Below are 11,719 nucleotides of genomic sequence, written 5' to 3' on the forward strand. Positions count from 1 at the left end.
GGGTCAGAGGGAGAGGGAGAAGCAGATTCCCCGCTAAGCAGGGAGCCCAACGTGGGGCTCAATCCCAAGACCCTGGGATCATGACCTGAGCCAAAGGCAGACGCTTAACCGACTGAGCCACCCAGGTTCCCTGATATTGTAATTATATTTTAATGAATAATACTGTTTTCCCAAGTCACAAATTTAGAGACAAATTTGAGATAATTTTAGCACCAATGTCTTCTACACTGACAGTTTGAACACTTCTATCAGTCTCTTTTGATAGAAACAAAATATTAAAATTAAAAAAAATTTTCTAGGACACATGAATAAGCTGGGCTAGTTAAGAGTGCATCAGCCAAGAAGTCACGTACAGTAGATTGCAGGTGGCAAGTGAGGACGAAGTGCACGGTCAGAATGAGAAGTAGCCAACACCGCCCTTGGCTGGGAACTGGAGACCAGTGCAGTAATGTGATTATGGTAATGATTCAACAAGTCATTGTCTGCTGACTGTGTTCACCATAATTAACTTTTTGGAATTGCGTAGCCTCTGTCTCTGGGCTCATCAGCTGGCCTAGCTTTTGTGTCCCTAGTCTGTCATTTCTCCCTGGGCCCAGGAGCCTCTAAGTGCATTGCTAAATGAATTCATTGCTGGAACAAAGATATGGTGGTCGAATAGAGATGGCTATCTTTTGTTGTCAGACATTCAATCCCATATAGCAATCCAATTACTTAAGCTGTTTCTATCAGTCTTATTAGGGCTGGCCATTGAGGCCTTCTAGAATGCTGATCCCTGTGTCTCAGAAGAATGTGGTGGAACAGATTAGCGCTTTAATGAGAGACTTTCTGAAGGCCAGATCTTTTCCATTGTATATATATCGAGATCTAGGAATCATTTTTAGGCGAAGGCCCGGAGTCACTGTTACAAAGACTGATCAAAGGATGGCTGGAAATCTGTACAATTGCTTGAAGAAATTTTATGGGTTATAAAATATTGGCACGGGTTCTGTCTGTTATGGGCTATCTGATGAAAATCTCTGTAGGCTGGGAAAAGGAAATTGCTTATTGGCATTTATTCTGTGGGATGGATATCTTTGGAGTTTGCATTTGAACTCTTTCTTCACTGTGTTACAGGTCAAATTCTGTGCTTAGCACTAACATCCCAGGAATGTGGACTGCACAGAATCAACACAAGCCCTGCTCCGTAGTCTGCTACCCAGAAAAACATATTGTGGACAGTGGCTCAGGCAAGGGTGAACAGACAGTTACGAAGAAAGATAGCCAGGGCGGAGTGAGATTGCAGTGGTTAGCGTGCAGAGGGTGAAACCTGAAGTTCAAATGAGAGTGGGAATCCAGTCAAGGAAGGAACTGGGGAAATGTGCTATGGCCATTGAGAAAAGATGGTAATTGGTTTTTAAAGTTGAAAGAAACAGTATCCAGATTCGATATGCCATGCCTCTTGCTCTGGGAATATTTCTGAAATATCAGCTGAAGGAGGTTTTATTCTGGAGGAAGGAAGTCCACTTGTATTGAGATTTTTAAATAAATAGAAAAACTTTTTCCTGTAAATATCTTATTATTTCAAACAGGCACAAAAGGACCCATCACTCAGCTTCAGTAATTAATCATAGCTAATCTTTCAGCTCTACTCTAATTAACCCTTTCTGGACAAATTTCTGGCTTATAATTTCTTCCACTGCCATGCAACGCTACAAAGTAAGAACTCTTTAGAAAGGCGTAAGTTGCAACAGCTTTATTATGCCTTAAAAATATTAATGATAATTTCTTAACATCCATGAATCTTCGCTTAATGAAATTTCTCATAAGAAAAAAGACATAAAAAATATTTGGCCTATTTTTGGATGTATTTTTGGTATGGCTTATTTTGAATAATTTTAGATAATGCATGCCCTTTTCCCAGGAAGTCGTTGTTCACCTCCTGTTGTATATTCCAGATTCTATAAAGATATTAAAAATTCGAGTAAGGATCTATTATATTTGTATGGAATGTTGTAGTTTTCAAAGTACTTTTTTGTGTGTAGATGTTTCAGTTTTTATGTTAGCCTCTGTGAGTTAGCTGCATATATTAGAGATAGGGAAACAAACATTGCTGGTACTTGAATTTAATTCTCTTGACCTCAGCATAGTGTTCCTCCTCCTTTATCCTTGATTTTCACTTTTTCTTTTTCAACATGATGATCCCTAGCAAAAAATCAAATTCCATGGGCTTCAGAAGTAGTCTGAGATTCAAACACTGCTCAATTATATATGACTTTAAGTAAGTTATTAACCACTTAGAAGCTTAGTTTCCTTGCCTGTAAAATGGTGAGAATAATCATGTACCTCCTGGGCTCATGGCAGAAAAAAGTGAGCCTGGGTAAGACTTGGGAAAGGATGCCCAGCTGATGGCTTCACTGAGTGCCCAGCTCTGACAGTGTGACTTTCTATTTCCCCCCCTTCAAGAGGTGGAGTCTATCTCCTTACATCTTAAATCTGAGCTGGACTGTGACTTGCTTGGGCAAGTAGAATGCAACAGAAGGGATGTTGTGCCATTTCCTAGGCCAGGCCAGCGGAGGCCTTACGTGCTTCTGCCTGTTCTCTTGGCCCCCTGCCTTGACCATATAACAAGCCTGGGCTCGCATGCTGAGGGGTGAGAAATCACATGGGGAGCCCAGTTGTATCTGTGGAGACCATCCTCGGTTGGTCCCTAGTCAGTCAAAACACGTGAGAAAGCTGAGCTAACATCAACAGAGTTGCTGACTACAGATGCATGTGTGAGTTCTGCCGAGACCAGAGGCATAACCCAGCTGACCAATACCCTTATGACCAGTAAGATGTGCTTATTGTTTTTGTCACCGAGTTTGGAGGTGATTTGTTACACAGCAATAGCCCACTGATACGTGATCATTAGAAAAGCAAAGTGAACATTCATTAAATTTGAGAGGAATGATGTATTAGGTATTGCCTCTGTTTTCTTACTCTCATTCAATCCAGCTACCTTGTAGACGTCACTTTGCTCACCCCAATAAAGGCTTTTTGCATGTTACTCTCTATTGTGGACAACTTCGTAGCTTTTCATTCCCCCAGGAAGAAAGCTCAAACTCTTCAGCATTATGTATACGGCTCAGCAAACTATGATTCCAACTACCTTTCCGTTATTTTCTACTAGAACTTTCCTACACGCATATTTTTCTGATAAACTTCTTTTTTTAAATGAACAGATCCAACTTTAAGATATTCCTTTCATGCTTTTACTTTGGCTTTAATTCCCTGCCTAAAGTTCTCTTTCTCCTGGCCATGTCTTACCCAAGGGAGCCCTCGACTTCCTAAAAGCTGTCCCAGATGCCTTTAGTCACAGTATTGGCACTAAGTATTTATGTCACTGGCTTAGTGAATCATTTTTGCAGCCTGACAATTTTTTTCTCATATTCTATTAATCTATGATTTTCTGATTGTGTCCCTCTGGGGATATACCTTACCTTCTTGATGACAGGAATCTTGTCTCATCTTCTTTTATATCTCAAATGATTTCCAACAGAAGGAGTTCAATAAATATCTGGTCACTGTTGAATTGAGGGTTAAAGTGGACCAAGGCATGTATCTGTATAGAGAAAGAGAATATCATTGTAGTATGGGATAAATGGGGAAGGCTTCCTGGAGAAAGAGAATTTATGTTGGGTTCAGAAGCCTGTGCAGAACTTCAAAAAGCAAGAAAAAGTAGAGAGAGGGCATGTGTATTATAAAAAGTCTTGGAGGCAGGAACCAGCATAGTGGCTTGTATGTTTCAGGATGGACTCAGTTATGTTATAATAATAACCATCTCCCAAATCTCAGTGACATAAAGCAATGGAGTAGATGTTTTGTTCATGCTGATATTCATCATACATCAGTAGGAGGTCTCTGTCACAACTCATCTTCACTTAGGAATCCAGGGCAATGGAGTTGCTACCATCTGGAGTTGCCACCCTCTTTGTGGCAAAGGGGAAAAGAGATGAGAATAACACCTTAGCTCTTAAATGCTTCCATCCAGAGGTGGTATATGCCACTCTGTCTGCTTAAAATTCATTGGCCAGAAGAGATCACACAGTCATGCCTAACTTCATGAGTGCTTAGAAGGTGCGGTTTAATAAATATTAGTAAATAGTTGTAAGGTTCCTCAGGGAGAGGGCTAGACTGGGAAGAACCAGCCTAATTGGTTAAAAATTATATAGCAAAGGATGGCAAGAAATTAGATTGGGTGGATAAAATGGGACAAAGTTTTGGAAAAGATTTTGATCTAGGAGAAACAATTTGACCTTGACATTAGAGAATAGAAAGCCATTGTAGGTTCTTGAGCATGGAAACGGCATGATGACAGCCAGAGTCTAGTAAAATTAATCTTAATGTTGCAAGTAGGATGAGGAAGAGAGCCTGATGGGAGGCAATTATGCTATTCCAGAAAATTAGGGTTTAGAGTGCTAGGCAGTGGTGGCAATTGAGCTAAGGGGGAGGTGTGTGTGTGTGTGTGTGTGTGTGTGTGTGTGTGTGTATCTGATAGCAGACACTTCAGAGGAAGATGCAGCAGCATTTGGTGATGTATTGAAATAGCAGATTGAGATCTGAAGAATAAATGTCTTAAAAATGCATTAGCACTTATCCTAAAAGGTAGGAAGAAAATGAGGAGGAGAAAGCTCAAGCTAACCCGTAAACTAAGCTAGTTTCATACCTTCTGAATTTGTGTGGACTAAATACTGAAGTAAAATAGTAACTGAAATGAAACAAAACAAAACAGAAAGGATCTCATTCAAGTCACGGGTATGGTGTGTGTGTGTGTGTGTGTGTGTGTGTGTGTGTGTGTGTGTGTGTGTCTGGGTGTATGAAGAAAAGCAAATGGTCTTCCTTGGATTGCCCCAATACCCCGCTCATTTCTTTGTAAGATAAAACCACAAGAACTAACAGATTCAGAATTCTGCTTTTTCTGTTTTACCGAGAAGCGCAAAGCCACTGGTGCCTGCTTTCTTTTGTTTAAAAAAAAAAAAAAGAGTTGGAAAGGTCGTCCAAGATAGGAATAAATAGAGGCAGAGGCGAATCAATGTTTAACTTGGAAATATTTTTCAGTTAATCATCTCTGACCGCTCACACTAAGAGGGCACTCCGGCAGTGCTGGCAAACTTGAGCTGGAAGCCACTAAGCTTCTAGTAAAGCAGCAAAATGTCAGGATCTGTACAATCAGAAAGCCTGATCCACTGTAGGTTTCACCTAAATTGGGGAGGTAATCTTCCGCAAATATATGTCTAACGATAGTTTGACTTAGAGACTTTGCTTCCAAGTATGAGGATTATGAAACCACAGCATTTTCCTTGGTTTTGGATTATCATTTAAAACTTGAGACTGACACTTGGTAGGAAATTTGTCGAAAGGTGTGGGAAATCGTCTTGGAATCTGTGTTACATCTTGCTTTTCCTGTTTTCCTTTCTGGTATATATAATATTATGAAATACTACATAATGTGGTTTCTTCGTTTGCGGCTGTTTGAAGACTTTCTTGGGTCATTTTATTATAAGAAGCCAATCTTTATGAAAGTTATGGAAACTTATGGGGCCAGTGGGGCTAATATGTGCTCTAATGAGCAAATAGACTTTTTTTAAAATCTCATCTCCATTTTAGTGTGTTTGCAGATGGTCAGTGATGAGGAAACTCTATGATTTTGACAGGCTTTGTTCATTCTTCTATATAGGGTGAAATAATTATCTTGTCAAACAAAAGAAGTAACTCATTTGGCCTTTGAATGTAAGGTACCCATTACATTCCTGTAAAGCCCGGTTTGTAAAGAGATTCTGAGTCAGAGCGTCACCCTTGACTTCAGACCATTGTGCTCGGGCTGAACATATGGTGTGCTGTGCTGCGACCACCGCCCCAGAGAGTTTCCTACACCGCGGACATGGCTTTACAAGCAGAGAGTAATGCAAATGGTGCCAAAACAATCAATATTCTGGGATCCCAAAGATGTATTTCTCTTATGAAACCTGGTCTTTCTGTCATTCTGATTCTAGATCCATGAGACATCTTGTAATAATTCAGCGGCACTAAGATTCAGCCAAGCGGTATTTGAATTGTTAAGGAAGTCTTAATTTTGGTTTTGCATGTGGGGAGCTTTAAAAAAATCTGATTTTGAATGCTTTTGAGGAATTCACATAGATTAGACAGATTTTACAGGAAATCTGAAAAATACCAGATTACATGTGTCTCCTTTCTTGATTAAAAGAACAAAATCTATACCTTTTATGTTCTTTTATGGTGAAGGGATGGCAAGACCCTGATGGAACATTAAAAAAACAAAACAAAATGAAAACCAAAAAATCCTTTATTTTGGCCTGGGTTTCTAATCTTGCAATGCTGTTAAATAATGTCACTTTATATTTTTAACTATGACATTGTTCGGGGCCTGGGTTTAACTCTTCTCTCACACTGTCTCCTTGGCCGTCATCTTGGTCCACCAGTGTTGGGAGAGCCCTGGGGCCATGATAAAATCCACTGATAAAATTTTGGCCATGGATTTATTATTTATTTGTTTTTATTTACTTGTTTTGGCCAAAATAACAGAAGTGTTTTCCTCCTGTGCAGGAATTAGGTCTCATTCACCCTCTTCCTGAACAGAGGACAGATGGTAAGGATTTAGCTTTATGCACCCATTAGCTGTTGTTTCATAGCAAGCTCCTTCACCCTCTGTGGCCTAAAATAGTAACACTTACTGCTCTTGGGTCAGCTAGACAGTTCTTCTCTTGGCCAGGCTCACTGTGCATCTCTGGCCAGCGGTGGGCAAGGTAGGGAGCTCTGTTTCTCTAGGTTGTCTGTAGACTGGTCCAAGGTCACCTTCAGTGGGACGGTCAAGATCTTTTCCATGCTGTCTCTCATCTTCCAGCAGACTCATTGGGGCTTATTCACGGGGTGACGATAAGGATCTAAGAGAGAGAAGCATGCAAAGCTTCTTGAGGCCCAGGCTTGGAGCTGGCACATTGACACTTCTACTGCAATGTTACAAGCAAGTCATGAGTCCAGGTCAGACTCAGTAGTTAGAGAGATAGACTTCCTTTTAGTGGAGGAGCTGCAGAGTCACACTATCAAGACTATGGATGTAGGGAGGCTATTGCTTGGAGTCATCTGTGCAACCAATCTCCTGCATCTTGATTGGGAAATAATCTTCAATAAGGTTAGTGATCTCTACCCCAGGTGATAGAATCACGACCTGTGGCCGGTTGCTAGACCCATATTTATCAAAGTGTGGTCTGTAGGTACTTTCTGTATCATATTCACTGTGATACTTGAGGTGCTTTAAACCCACTGAATTAGCATCTCTGGGGCTGGGGCCCAGAAATCCTCATGTTAATTGGTCCCCCGACCCCACCTTAAACTCTTAAACTCAGGTTTGAGAATCTCTGCATTAGATTCTCCTACTTAATACAATCAGTGAAACATGTAGACTCAAGAGAGTATTTTTTCAGATACGGAAAACTTATTCAGAAATGAATTAGAAAAAATATAGTTGGGCTTTTCCAGTGAATTGCCTTAAACTCTGAACTTTTCCCAAATTATGATAAGTATAATATGTCACAGTTAAATTAATCGATAAACTCATGCTGACAAGGTGAGATAGAATTAGTTTGATTGATTGCTTTTGCTCTTTTGATTTTGTATCTGGAACGGGCCCCTAAAAACTGATGCATCTCAAAATTGGGCCATTTTCCTTTCCTCAGCAACAGTGTTCAAGTCAACATTCCTATGGTTTCTTTCATAGAAAGAGTGAGGAATTAGGTCATCCCTTCAAGAAGCCTGTGATGTAGCGAAGATGAAAAACACATAGGGATGCCTGGGTAGTTCAGTTGGTTAAGCGTCGGACTCTTGGTTTCAGTTTAGGTCATGATCTCAGGGTCATGGGATTGAGCCCCACACAGGGCTCTCTTCAGCACGGAGTCTGCTGGAAATTCTCTCTCCCTCTCCCTCCCCCGCCTCCCTCTCCCCTCCACACATGTGTGCATGCTCTCTAAATAAATAAACAAGAAAATAAATAAAGTCTTAAAAAATGCATAAATCTTTACTTGGCAAGAAAAAAACAGATTATAGGTTTCATCCAATGCCTTCTAGCAGGCAAGAAGGGAAGGAAAAAAAGATATCCTTACATTTTAAAAATCCATATCTTTATATTCAATTCAGAAGCATTCAGTGGGAGTCATCCAGGTACCCCTCAGGTAGAAACAAACTCTGTGTGTGTGTGTGTGTGTGTGTAAGAGAGACAGAAATAGAGGGAGAGAGGGAGAGGAGGAGAGTAGTTCTATCAGTTCACTGGAAGCGTCTTTTGAGCCATTGACTGAAAATTTAAGACATTCTGGAAGATTCTTTTTGGGGTCAAAAAGATACTTCAGTGACAACTTGAAGGAAATAAATCTGAAAGAAGTAAAAAACATGAAAAAAAAGGCTAATACTCCACTTAAACTACTTTTCTTGGTTCCAGTCTTTACTGAAACTACTTAAGCCTGCACAGAGGATCAGATTAATCATCTGAAAGCTTAAAACCCTTAATAGCACCCATTACCTCACTGAGTTGTCAAATTCAAATGCATCAAGGGCAGAGAAAAGAACAGTAAGTGAATGAAGCTGGATGGTTATGAGTAATAAGGGGTGGTGGGGTCTGAGGGAAACTGGAGGATGCAAGTCCCATTGAGAAATCCTCAAACTCAGATTTTTTTTTAAAAAATGGACCTGGCCAATAGAGCACATCTGTGGCTCAATTCTGGCCTTAGGCCATCTGTGTGCCTCTGTGGGCTGGCTTAAGTCCAAACTTATTAATTTGGCATTTCAGATTCTCTATGGCTTAACACAGTGCTGTGAAAAGAGTAAGACTCCTCACATTCATTTTTAATGCAGCAAGATATAGAGGAAAGATCATTGGGCTTTGGAAGTCTTGGGATTAAATTCTGATTCCACTACTCATTTGTCCCTACAGCCTCAGATGACTCATTTCATAATCTTTAAGCCATGTTTGTTTTTCATATATACAACATCAATAATAATGCCTGCCCTGCCTTGCTCATTTATTTCCTAGGAAAAGAAAATGATATCATTCAGAGCTGTACAACCAATATGGCAGCCACTGGTGCCATGCGGCTATTGAGTACTTGGCATGAGGCTAGGGCAACAGAGAAACTGGATTTTTTTTTTTTAAAGATTTTATTTATTTATTCGACAGAGATAGAGACAGCCAGCGAGAGAGGGAACACAAGCAGGGGGAATGGGAGAGGAAGAAGCAGGCTCATAGTGGAGGAGCCTGATGTGGGGCTCGATCCCGGAACGCCGGGATCACGCCCTGAGCCGAAGGCAGATGCTTAACCGCTGTGCCACCCAGGCGCCCCCTTTTTTTTTTTTTTTAAAGATTTTATTGAGAAACTGGATTTTTTAGTTGTATTTAATTTTAATGAATTTAAATGTAAATGTAAATCCTGCTTGATTTAGTTCTTGGTAAACTCTTAAGAATGGTTGGAATAACTTGAATTTGTCAATCTACTTTTTTTAGCTGTAAACTTTTATGAAATCTAAATGCAGATTAAATATTTCTGATGAAAATTTAGCATCTGAATTGAGATGTCTGCAAATATAAAATACACACTGGATTTTGAAGACTTGGTATGAAAAAAGAATGTAAAACATCTTGTTAATAACTTTTGTTATTGACTACGTGTTAAACAATATTTTGGGCATATTGGTTAAATTAAGTATGTTGTTAAATTAATGTCATTGATTTCTCTTCACACTTTAAACAAAGGCGGTTCCTGGCTATTTTAAAATTATGTATGTGGCTCACATTATTTTTCTACAGGGCGCTGCTGTTCTATCTGATTAAAGCTTTCAATAAACTATGATTTTTTTTTATAAGCAATAAATACTGCACAAGTAGGTTGGAATATTTGTGAGGATAGGGATTGTATCTGTCTTGTTCTCCATTATATATCTAGGACCTGGCCTTGTTCCTGGAACAAAGTAGGGGCTTGATAAAGATTCTGTAAACAAATAAACATTTAAATAAGTTTAAATACATAGTAAATGAATGTTTATTCAAATAGCGTCTTTGTGGCATTGCCTATAAAATGAGGGAGCTGTAAAATGATATCTACATTGCTTCCAGCTCTGACGTACAGTAAGACCTTACATAAGATCCCATACAGCACCGTGTAATATGCTTTCACTCTGTGAGGATGGACAGTCTTCTTCACCTGGCTGGCCTGCGGGGATTTTAATATAGTATCTTTACACGCTATAGATGAATACAAGAAGGACGAGTAAATCTCCGTTAGACGGCAAGCTGTAACTCATATTGCCAGATTCTGATTAGTAAGGAGGAAAGCAGGACTGGTCCTATCAGCATCTATATGTTGGCCTTGGTCACTTTATGGTCATTATTTTTTATTTTCAGTCAAATCCCTGTTTACTAGATAATTCTCACTTCAGTAGGCTTTCTTGCCTACAGATTGGAAAGTTTTTTTATGCACGTGAATATTCCACACCTTGAAGTGAGAATTTGCCCCTTGGGAAGTAACATGCTTTCTTGGAGAATGAATTGTCACCTCACATTTGCCATCTGTGCTCAAGGAAATATGTTTATTTTTAGTGAACAAGGTAAACCCTAGAGGGGATAAGTCATAGATTCCCTAACCAGTAGGTTCCACTTTGTTTCATTTCATGTGATCGTATAGTATTCTCTTGATAATGAACATATCAGGTTTCTGAGGTCCCTGGAGCTCCTCTTACAAGGAAAAGTGTGTATGGGTATAATTTTATACATAATATATGCATATGTGTTTCTGTTTCCATGGGAAATGTTATGATTTATTTGCCCTCCATAAAATTTAACATTTTAACTCTCACTCCATGGAACTGAAGGTGAGGAACTTTACTGTGAAGTGAATTTCTTTGGAAATGAATGGCAACTTGTCATTTTCCTCTGCTTCTTACTGATGGAAGTTGTGAGGATTCCAGTGTTTTCCCCTGAGAGATTATCTTCCGTTGGCTGCCATCCTAAGTTTTGAGATGTTTATTCTAGAGGCAATTTAAACAAAAGGGAGGAAATGCCCTGGACTAGTGACTGCGTGTAATCATAATGAAAAATGCTTGATATTGAATCAAAGGAGTAGAAGATGGTGTCGTGATTTCAGACTCAGACTCTCTCTCTTCTGGGGATGGGAATCCTTTGGAGGAACTAGGATAAAAGATGAGCACGTTGTGGCAAACCTGGCCCATTTGTAGCATATTTATTTTCCTCTTTCATCATTTTTGTGACATCATGACCCTGTGGGTGAAGAAGGCTGGTAAGTTGTGTGCTAATGCAGTCTAAGGGTGCTTCCCCCCCCAACTTGTGACGGTGTTTAGTGAATTAAGTTTCTGTTTTGTACTTAAATAGAAAAGAAAACACATGACCACTAGAATAGAAATGGATTCAGGCAGGAATCATCAATGGGTACCAAATCTAGAGGTGGAAGTTCAGCAAAGAGCAGGATACTTACCTAATTGCAAGGTGTCTAAAAGTACAGAAGGGAAGTAGTTAACTGCTCAGTGAAGACATGGAACAGCATCTTAGTCAAGTGATAGAAATTAATATCACCACGAACAGGCAAATGAGTATCATGGGTCCTGAGATGAGATACTTTTGGAAGAACACATCATTCTGTAGTCTTGCAGCCCCAAATGCTACCCAGGAACCTAGTCATAAGGA

The sequence above is a fragment of the Ursus arctos genome, unplaced genomic scaffold (assembly GCF_023065955.2).
Source record: "Ursus arctos isolate Adak ecotype North America unplaced genomic scaffold, UrsArc2.0 scaffold_16, whole genome shotgun sequence".
NCBI classification, from domain to species: domain Eukaryota; kingdom Metazoa; phylum Chordata; class Mammalia; order Carnivora; family Ursidae; genus Ursus; species Ursus arctos.